Raw genomic sequence first — 11,656 nt, forward strand, 5'->3', positions numbered from 1 at the left:
CACAAATATGTCCGACTGCCAGCTGTGCGAGTAGGAGGTGGAAGAGAACGTCCCCCCGAGAACAAAAAGTAAACAAATTGAATATTGTTTAGATGTAATGTCAGTGACGAACGTAAGCTTAAAACTATGTATTAAGAAGCTGAAAATAACTGAATCAATACAATACTCATTGAAAAGCTGGACACTAAGACAACTCTGGTCGACTCTCTATTTGTAGCACTCACCAATTTTGAGCTTTTCTATTTATCATGTATTTTTAGCACTATTTGCAGTCCTCCTCCTTTTCACTGTGTCTAAATCAATCGTTCCCCGTGCATGGTGGACACAATATAGGTCTGTAATTACTGTATGCCCCCTTCCACTTTAGTATAGAAATGAGAACTGCTCTCCTCCTCTAAGCTTTGTTTCTAAAGTTGCAAGTTGATTGTAATACTATATTATTTCTATTGTTTATTTATTTGTTAAAAACTGCAGTTCTTGTATTTCTTTTCAGAAGTTGTTCTCATGTAAGGGATTGACCCTATTTCTTGGTCACCACTTTCTGAGAGCCCCTGCTACTGTCAATAGGGGTATTACTGTATGCAGCATGTATGCTTTATACCAGTGTTTAATAACCATTGGCTTCGGAGACTTATTTGACCCCCATTATGTGGCTCCCTAGCTGCTGGTGGGTCTGGATACTATTGTGCACTGGTGGCAGCAGGGATGGCATAGCATTACTAGAACTGGATACCAAGATTAAAACCATATCAGTGGCAGGTTAATCATTTCGTCACATCTGTAATAAGCCTTTTCCTTTTTTAAATTATCTGTCGTATCTGAAAGTGATTCACAATCTACAAATGGCTGGGGACCCCTGTCTTATACAGACTTTGGAGAGCATCCAACAAACCTCAAAGACCCAATGAAACACACACACCAACATTTGCTTTTGGTGTAACAGCTTTATTAAATATTCCCATTATCAACCAAGTAAGTGGTAGAATTGGTTTCAGGAAACATACCATTGAAGAGGTATGCTGGCAATAGGACGCCCTGTGGGCAAGTCTTCCTTACACTCTTAAAATTTTCCGACATTCACCAGCCACCAGCTGTAACTTTGTATGGTAAAGAGTAAACCGTACTACAACACAACAGGGAGAACATAAGAACCAGAATAGTTACAGCGGACCTATGTCTCATAGCTTCTACTACTACCACCTCTCTGTCTATAGATCCCTTGACAAAATTCAATATAGTGACTGATATATGGCAGCCTGAAAGTGAAAGGCTGGAAGAATTGATTCCTAATAACAATATTGTGATATTTTAACCAGGGCTGTGAAGTAGTTGTCAGTTTTGTGTACAGTCTGAGTCAGTAGAAATATCCTGACTTCAACTGCGGCTTTATAATACAACATTAATAATATATAATATTTGTATTTTAGTGTGTTGCATACTTACTCACAAGCATTTAGAAAAGTTTTTTTGTTCAGAAATTGTGTTTAAATAAATATATTTTATGTTCTATCAAACTAGTCTGATTATTTACATGATGGTGATGAAAAGCCTGATGTTACCATTTTACTACATCAAATTGGAAAAATAGAGGAGTTGGAGTTGGATATTGGAAAAATAGTAGTCGGAGTTGGACAGTGGAAGAATAAAGGAGTCTGAAGTTTCCCTTATGGACTCCACAGCCCTGGTTTTGAGGCAATCTGTGTTTGAGATTAATAATCTTTATTTATATAGCGCCAACATATTACGCAGAACTTTACAATTATGGAACATAAACAGACCATATCAGACATTACATAGTGACAAAGCGAATTTACAATTCAGACAGGAGGATTGAGGACCCTGCTCGCAAGAGCTTACAATCTATGAGGAAATAAGGGAGACACAAAGTGTAAAAGTGTTTGTTCAGTACAATGTTCCAGCCATTTTTATACACATGGGGTGGTACACATAGAGCTGCATGAGCCGGTCACCAGCCAGTGTCAGTGTATGACGGACATGAAGTGCATTAGAGTGAAGGGAGTGTGAGGGAATCTTATTCTGATGACTAATGGGGCCAAAGAAAGGAGTCAGATTAGGGAATGTTATAGGCCAGTCTAAAAAGATGTGTTTTCAGCGCACGTTTAAAACTGTGGATATTGGGAATTAATCTGATTGGAATGCACTACCGCAGACAGAGGATGGGTGCAGCACGAGAAAAGTCTTGGAGACGGGAGTGGGAGGTTCGGATTATGGAGGACGTAGAGCCCGAGTAGGGTGGTAGACAGAGATGAGGGAGGAGATGTAAGGAGGTGCAGCACTGTGGAGAGCTTTGTCGGTAAGAGTAATAAGTTTGAATTAAATTCTGAAGGGGATGGGCAACCAGTGCAGTGACTGGCACAGGGAGGAGGCATGGGTGTAGCGGTTGGTCAGAATGATGAGCCTGGCTGCTGAAATAAGGATAGATTGGGCAAGCGGAGAGTTTAGTGTGGGGAAGACAGACTAATAATGAGTTACAGTAGTCAAGATAAGCGTGAATCAGAGCGAAAATGAGAGTTTTGGCGGTTTCCTCAGAAAGAAATGGGTGGATTCTGGAGATGTTTTTGAGGTGAAAATTACAGGAGCGTGGAATTGATTGAACGTGAGGAGTAAAGGTAAGATCAGAGTCAAAACTAACCCTGAGACAGCGGGCATGCTGCTTAGAAGTTATGGTAGTGCCACACACTGAGATGGAGACATCAGGTTTACGGTTATCTATGAGATTATCTACTTTATAATCCTGTTGCTACTACCCTGGACATTTAGCCTGTATTACTAGCAGGGGCGTAATAAGTTACTATGAGGCAAGAATTATCAAATATTTTGTTGTATACAATAAGTGAGAAGTGGTTCTGTACCCTTTGTTCTATGTGCATTCTAATTACAGATAGTTTTTTATGCAGTACTACAAATGATTAACTTGATAAGGAAACCTTGTGTTCTGTGGACCACTATTGACTGGTATATTAAATTATGGTGAGATTAAAGCTGATTATGCAATACATTACAGATGCTGGGAACAGTGTTATGACTAAGAATGTATTAATTCTCAACATGGAGAAAAGAAAATCATTACTTAATTCCATGGCTCATAGCGGGCGGATGGCTGTATAAATCTACATGACCAATTTGTATAGTCTGGGTGCAACTTTGCAGTTCCTTGGCCTGATATTAACACTTTAGAAACAAATGGGTGTTAAATGCTTGCTCTTGCCGTGTATATAAAATAGTGTATTCTGTATTACAACTACACGGTAAACATAGATTCATAAAACTTATAAAACAATTTGTAATATACCACGTTTACTATTTGCCTTGATCAATGATCGAATATAGACAACAGAAAGAAATAAATGTATAATTTTTTTTAATAGACTAAAATGGAAAAGTGTATTTTGCAGAAGGTTTGAGCTTCCAATCCGTTGCACGCTTAAGTCTTTCTTACTAGGTGTCCCCCATTTATTAGATGAAGAGGTCCAGTCCATAAAGGAAAGCTAGTGGTCCAAGTGTTAGGAATCAAGTCTGTCCCAATTGTGGGCCAAAACTATTCCTCCTGCAGGCTAACACCTTTTTATGTGCTATTGGTCTGATCCAAGTGAGTATTTTGAGCAGGGGCGTAACTAGAAAGTGTTGGGTCCCAGGCCACTCTTTCAATGACCCCTTCCCAGCATGGACCCCTCCAGCATAGGCCTCTCCAGCATAAATCAGACCACAGATCATACATAAAAAGGCATTTACTCACTGATCCTGTCTTCTCTTGTCTTCGGGGACCCATCCCGAATCACGATGGGTTGCCACATCAGGCCCAAGCACATAAGGTTTCTGCAGCGGCGCATACAAGGTCCTGACACACTGACGCAGCCTACAATGTCCAGCGTGAGGACCTTGTGTGCCGGGCCTGATGTGGCAACTTGTGAGCATCCAGATCGTGACTACTGTGGGCCCCCTTCTCTTTCGAGACCAGTCCCAGTCAAGCCCCCTTTCATATCTTGATTTTTTTTAAATGTTTATGCAGAAAGGGGTGGGACTTAAATAAAGGGGCGGTGTTTAATTTTGCTTGGCGGGCATTGCCGTCAAAGCAGTAGGGGGGACATCACCCTTTTTATAGAACATCTTACTTAGTCTAAGCTCAGGACAGAGAGAAGGATCTTTGAAATGTCACTTCCCTTTCACTTTAGATTACAATTTGGGAAAAGAAAAGCATCAACGAAGAGGAAAATATCATGTTTGGTGTTGCTGGTATCCTTTAGTGTTATTTTTATATGACTGGTGTTACTTTTCTCCTGAGGATGTATGATATATGAGACATTTATGAGTCTATACCACCTGGAAAGTCATTGAAAGCTACTATTTTGAAATTTATTGCAAATGGTTGACTTGCCGCATTTCTACTTTTGCTCTTTTCCTGCCTAGTATTTTTGGGTGTTAAGATTAAAATAGAGTTGCATTTTGTAGAACATAGTTCTACATGTCCGGGAGTCTCTGTGACCCAGGTGCTCCTGTTCTTCCTAGCACTACAGCAGGGAAAGGGAAACATACACCAGTGAATGATGTCATCAACCTTTACTTGCCCAAGCTATAGACAAGGATGTGCTGGGGGCTAATATTAGATGGTTTCAGACTACTGCTTCCCCTAAATCCTATAGGGTGAAGCAGTAGCCTAATGTAATGGTGACATCCAACTTTTGCTGTTACAGAAATAAACATTTATCATATTGAATGAATCAAACAATTAAACATAATCGTTGCCATTATTTAGAAGTAAGACTAATGAAATAACCCTGTCTGATATGAATGATCTCCTAGGAAAACATTTGTCAGAAATGATCTACTATTACATTGTTCTATTATAGGAGTGCATTGGAATACACTGTACAATTTTCCCATGGTGGAAACAAAGGAAAAATGCTTAATTGTCAAGGCAGGAATATGCAGGTAACTTTTGTATCATAAAACTTGCAGTCAATATGTTGACTCAATAGTTGCCCTATGAGAGAATTAAAAAGCAAGTATAGAAACATGGAAAATAATGGAATAGGAGGAGTTCTTAGGCAGAAAAAATATCCAATACAAAAGGAAGCATAATTGCAAATAGTCAATGTCGTGATTGTTCCTTTGTATAAATTCCTGTTTCTTTATTGAGTCAGAACATAAATGTTTCAGCCAAGCCTCAACATCCTTACAATGCTGTGCCTCAATTCTGGTTCACATTCAATAGCTATAGACACACAATCTGCTGATCCAGCAAAGCTAGGAGACCTCTAGGTAATGAGGCCATATAATTCAATACAAGTTACAGCCATAAGTGGAAAGAGCCCAAGGCTTACTGAGCATTTGAAGAATCTGCTGGAATGAGGGAACAGAACTTTTTACAAATACAAAGTATATAAAATATATATATAGCTAGTTGTCCATGACAAACATACACTACCGTTCAAAAGTTTAGGGTCACATAGAAATTTCCTTATTTTTGAAAGAAAAGCACAGTTTTTTTTCAATGAAGATAACATTAAATTAATCAGAAATACACTCTATACATTGTTAATGTGCTAAATGACTATTCTAGCTGCAAACGTCTGGTTTTTAATGCAATATCTACATAGGTGTATAGAGGCCCATTTCCAGCAACCATCACTCCAGTGTTCTAATGGTACATTGTGTTTGCTAACTGTGTTAGAAGGCTAATGGATGGTTAGAAAACACTTGAAAACCCTTGTGCAATTATGGTAACAGTTTTTCTGTTTAGAGGAGCTATAAAACTGACCTTCCTTTGAGCTAGTTGAGATTCTGGAGCATTACATTTGTGGGTTCGATTAAACTCTCCAAATGGCTATAAAAAGAGAGCTTTCATGTGAAACTCGACAGTCTATTCTTGTTCTTAGATATGAAGGGTATTCCATGCGAGAAATTGCCAAGAAACTGAAGATTTCCTACAACGGTGTGTACTACTCCCTTCAGAGGACAGCACAAACAGGCTCTAACCAGAGTAGAAAGAGAAGTGGGAGGCCCCGCTGCACAACTGAGCAACAAGACAAGTACATTAGAGTCTCTAGTTTGAGAAATAGATGCCTCACAGGTCCTCAACTGGCAGCTTCATTAAAAATTACCCGCAAAACGCCAGTGTCAACGTCTACAGTGAAGAGGCGACTCCGGGATGCTGGCCTTCAGGGCAGAGTGGCAAAGAAAAAGCCATATCTGAGACTGGCTAATAAAAGGAAAAGATTAATATGGGCAAAAGCACACAGACATTGTACAGAGGAAGATTGGAAAAAAGTGTTATGGACAGACAAATCGAAGTTTGAGGTGTTTGGATCGCACAGAAGAACATTTGTGAGACGCAGAACAACTGAAAAGATGCTGGAAGAGTGCCTGACACCATCTGTCAAGCATGGTGGAGGTAATGTGATGGTCTGGGGTTGCTTTGGTGCTGGTAAAGTGGGAGATTTGTACAAGGTAAAAGGGATTTTGAATAAGGAAGGCTATCACTCCATTTTGCAACACCATGCCATACCCTGTGGACAGCGCTTGATTGGAGCCAATTTCATCCTACAACAGGACAATGACCCAAAGCACACCTCCAAATTATGCAAGAACTATTTAGGGAAGAAGCAGGCAGCTGGTATTCTATCTGTAATGGAGTGGCCAGCGCAGTCACCAGATCTCAACCCCATAGAGCTGTTGTGGGAGCAGCTTGACCGTATGGTACGCAAGAAGTGCCCATCAAGCCAATCCAACTTGTGGGAGGGCCTTCTGGAAGCATGGGGTGAAATTTCTCCCGATTACCTCAGCAAATTAACAGCTAGAATGCCAAAGGTCTGCAATGCTGTAATTGCTGAAAATGGAGCATTCTTTGATGAAAGCAAAGTTTGAAGGAGAAAATTATTATTTGAAATAAAAATCATTATTTCTAACCTTGTCAATGTCTTGACTATATTTTCTAGTCCTTTTGCAACTCATTTGATAAATATAAGTGTGAGTTTTCATGGAAAACACAAAATTGTCTGGGTGACCCCAAACTTTTGAACGGTAGTGTATAATATTTGTGAATTCCAGATGCAAAAAAAAAAAGATTGCAAAAGCTAACTGTAAGGCTGGGTTCACACGTGGCGGAATTTCACTTAAATTCCGCTGCGGACACTCTGCAGCGTTAATCCGCAGCGGAGCCGTTTGTCCATTGACTTACACTTTAATTTAGCAGTGTTCGTTTAGACGAGGCGTAAAATTCCGCTGCGGAGCATAGGCTGCGGAGCGGAATTTGGTGTCCGCAGCATGCTCTGTCTGTTGCGGAGCAGTGGCGGACTCATGGCGGAATTTCTCCATTGACTTCAATGGAGATTCTAATTTCCGCAATGAAGTCCGCAGCTGTCATGCACATGTTATGTGTGCTGCGGATCCGTCTTGCTTTTTTAACTTGACATTTCTTCATTCTGGCTGGACCTATGTATTTCTAGGTCTACAGCCAGACTGAGGAAGTCAATGGGGCTCCCGTAATGACGGGAGCGTTGCTAGGAGACGTCTGTAAATAGTCACTGTCCAGGGTGCTGAAAGAGTTAAGCGATCGGCAGTAACTGTTTCTGCACCCGGGACAGTGACTACCGATCCCAATATACATGTATCTGTAAAAAAAAAAAGACGTTCATACTTACCGAGAACTCCCTGCTTCTGTCTCCAGTCCGGCCTCCCAGGATGACGTTTCAGTCTAAGTGACGGCTGCAGCCAATCACAGGCTAATGACAGGCTGCAGCGGTCACATGGACTGCCGCGTCATCCAGGGAGATCGGGCTGGATGCCGAAGGAGGGACGCGTCACCAAGACAACGGGCGGTAAGTATGAATTTCTTTGACTTTCACAAGGGAAAGTGCTGTCCCTTCTCTCTATCCTGCACTGATAGGGAGAAGGGAAGTACTTTTACCGCAGTCCGCAGCAGCTAGTCCGCATCAATTTACTGCACATTTTGTGCAGATCCGCAGCAGAATCTGCAACGCAGATTCTGTGCGGCATTGATGCGGACAGTTGCGGAGGAAATCCGCCACGTGTGGTCATGCCCTAAAATAGGATTATACAACAAACAACCTATTGTTTATTAATATCTTTGAGAAAACCCATTTTAAATAGAGGATTCTGAGTTAATAGAGTGGGTTCCCTCTTTTAGAAACTATATCAATTAGCCAGAACAGAGAGCAGCTACAAAGAGCCTCTCTATCTCTGAAGGACCCAACACGTCCGTCTATTATATGAAAATACCATTGATTTTAATAGGCACCCCCCTTTGGTGGCATGGAAAGGGAGTTGAAAACTTTCTGCCAGCTGCTCACTGGGGATCCCATCAGCAGGACAATCTAATATCAGCATGCTTCTATAGACACTTCTAACAACAAATATATTGTTCAAAGCGGATAACCTTTTTAATATTTTTGCCTTTCTGAGCTGGGTTTAATTAGTTGGGCAGCGACAAAAAAGGCTGAGATCTCCATGCCAAGCATTGGCATGCACACCATCATTGGATGCTACAAGAGTGGAAATATTTTCTTTGGAGTGATGAATTCTGCTTCTCTGTCTGGCAGTCTGTTGGATGAATTTGGGATTGATGATGACAAGTGAATGCCTCCAGCGAAATGCAACGCTTCAACTATAAACCCTAAGTGGATGATCAGAGGATGTATATTAGTTCTAACGAAAGGAAATCTTAATGTCACATTATGCAATGATATTCTAGATAATTTTGAGTTTGAGGTAAGACACTTTCCAGTTCCATCAATTCATCCAACCATAAAGCAGGGTCTATAAAAGTGAATTCTCTGATATGGTGACATGCCAGCCCACGAGTCCATTGAAGATCTTTGGGATGAGTTGTTTCACTGACTGTAGCAGGCAGAGAATTACTCTATAAAAATGACCATGGTTTTGCAATGAGATCTGCAGCTAACATAAATTGTTCAGGAGTCCACATATATTTGGACACGTAGTGTGCAGTTAGCTGCCTTACATCACAATATATCTCTTCATGTTCACTCTTTATTTGCTTTTAGTTCATGGTATATGAATACAATGCAATACAAATTTGTACATACTGTACTGAGTAATGCTTTCAGCTTCAGCAATGCTGTCTAAGAGGAGCTGTCCAGCTTGAAAAGTGCTGAATCTTGATGAAAGAATTAAAGGCTATGTACACCTACGATCAATGTGTTTGCAACTTTCCAACTACTTTTTATTCAAAACAATTTTTCCTTTTTGAGATACAGGTGCTCTGTATTCTGTATACAGAGAAGCTGTATCATGTGCTGAGATCTGAATCAGTAAGGTCCACGGACTGACTGGTCAAGTGTCAGCGGGTCCTTGATTCACCCTTAATTGATCGCCTCTAAGTTGTGATCGATAACAATTTGATCCACACAGGACCCGCTATCGCTGACTGCCCTATATACAATAGTTCCAATAGAACGTAGCAGTATCTTGAGAGGTGGTCTTGGGGAGAATATTGGGAATACTGTCCCCATTGGGGCTCACAATCTAAATTCCTTTTTGGAGGAATCTAAATGCCCTATTCCCTATTCTGAGAGTTTTTGGGGTGTGGAAGGAAACCAGCATACTAGGAGGAAACCCATGCAAACACTGGGAGAACATACAAACTCCATGCAGATGTTATCTGTGGTTGGATTTGAACCTTGGACCACCGGAACTGCAAGGCAATAGCGCTAACCACTGAGCCACAGTATATAGGTTAATGGATACATCCCTGCTGGTCTAGAGTGGTGAAATGGTTATAGTCACTGTCATTTGGTTTAATTTATTTAAATGGATCTAAATTTATTTGCTAAGTCATTTCATAATATAATATTATAGGGGTCAGCGCTCCCTATAATTAAATTAGTGCCATTGTTTTTTTGGAAAAAAGGCATAACAGTGATGGACTTTGGCTCCGATTTCTGGAAGCTGTATACAGGCCCATGACAGATTATGTTTATACTCTGAGAGCACTATCTTATTGAAATAGAGGGTGCACCTCAAACTATTTACCTATAAGTTACCACGCAGTGTAATACAGGACTGAACAATAACTGCCTTGAGAAGAATTCTTCATTTTTATCCAACCATTTCCGTATTTCAGCCCTGGAGCCCTCACTAATAACATTGTTAAATGGTGATCAAAGACTATTACTGCATGTGCTTTGCTTTTCTTTGCTTCTTTCAAGTCCTCATTTGCATTATTTTACCGGGAGCCCCATTATCTCTACATTATTCATCTCTCCCTCTGATCCTCTAAGCACATCATGCTTACCATTATTTGGGGTTTATTGTCTTTTCTTTATTTCTCAAGAAAAAAAGGAAAAATATACTTTTTTCTAATGCAGTGAAAAACAAAACTTTTACAAAGAATAAATAAACCTGCCATGGATTTGTACTCATGAACGTGAACGTGAACGTGAACGTGTAAATTTAAGTAGGGCGACTGTAATGCAAACTTATAAAAATACATATTATACTTCATTTAAGCCATCACTGCCAGTACCAGATGTATATCTCAGGAGCCTGTAGATTGCCTGGTGTCTTAGACATCATCCCATCTGTAAATGGTCACCATGTATGTTAAATAGATAGTTTTTAGAAGGTCGCGCCACCACCAGACAAAGGCAGAAGCCGAAACGCGCGTCGAGGCAGGACACCACTCCAGGGATTTAACATGACCGGTTAGTACATTGTCCTCCTTCCTTATATATTTGATATATTGCACTTAGCACTTTATTCTAAGGGTCAGTTATACAGAGTAGACATAGTAGTATTTTTGTGACAAATAGGTAACTCATAATAATTATTAGAATTGATACAATTTTTGCACATTACTCCTCTCCCAATACAAAAAATGTATACTATTTTATTTATTTTTTTAAGTGAGAGCACAAAGAACACAGTCTGAATACTGTCATATTCACCCTGTATAGTCTTCCAGTGACCCCTGAAAAGGGAATACAGGAACTTTTCTTCATGTTATCACCTCCCCTAACGAATTAGAGCAGATATGTGCTCTCTGTCACATTTAAAGGGTCTTTTTTCATACTAAGGGGGTGAAATGTAAGCTTTTTCATATCTAGTCACCCACTACACATAATCAGGTCATTTGTCATCTCTGTGACTATGTTTACTTGTATCTTGATCAGGGAGATCTTTTTTTTTTTTCCTCAGTTTTGGTGATTTTGTGACGATACGTGCATGCAGACATAGACATAAGCGACTTTTATTTTTAGGAAGTCTTTAGAGTCTAAGGTCTACTTGGGTCATATATTTAGCCCAAAACATGTTTGTTTTTTTCCTGGCATTTTCACAATGTGCCAGGTGGCTACCTTTGGTAAATATACGTTATGGGGATATTGTATAACTTATTTTACAATTCAGGTTTTATTTGTGTATGTCAAAAATGTGAAAATTGTCCCGAAACCCCTGACAGCGTAAGGCCTCGTGCACACTTGCATCACCGTTTTCACGGCCGCTTTTGACGGGTCCGTGAACCCGTTTTAGCGGTCGTGTGGTTTCCGTGTGCACTCCGTGTTTCCGTTTCCGTGCGCCGAGCATGGTGCTGTCCAGAGTGCTGAATGAGTTAATGGGCTGCACTGATCGGTGGTAACTCTTTCAGCACCCTGGACAG

The sequence above is a fragment of the Rhinoderma darwinii genome, chromosome 12 (assembly GCF_050947455.1).
Source record: "Rhinoderma darwinii isolate aRhiDar2 chromosome 12, aRhiDar2.hap1, whole genome shotgun sequence".
Lineage (NCBI taxonomy): Eukaryota > Metazoa > Chordata > Amphibia > Anura > Rhinodermatidae > Rhinoderma > Rhinoderma darwinii.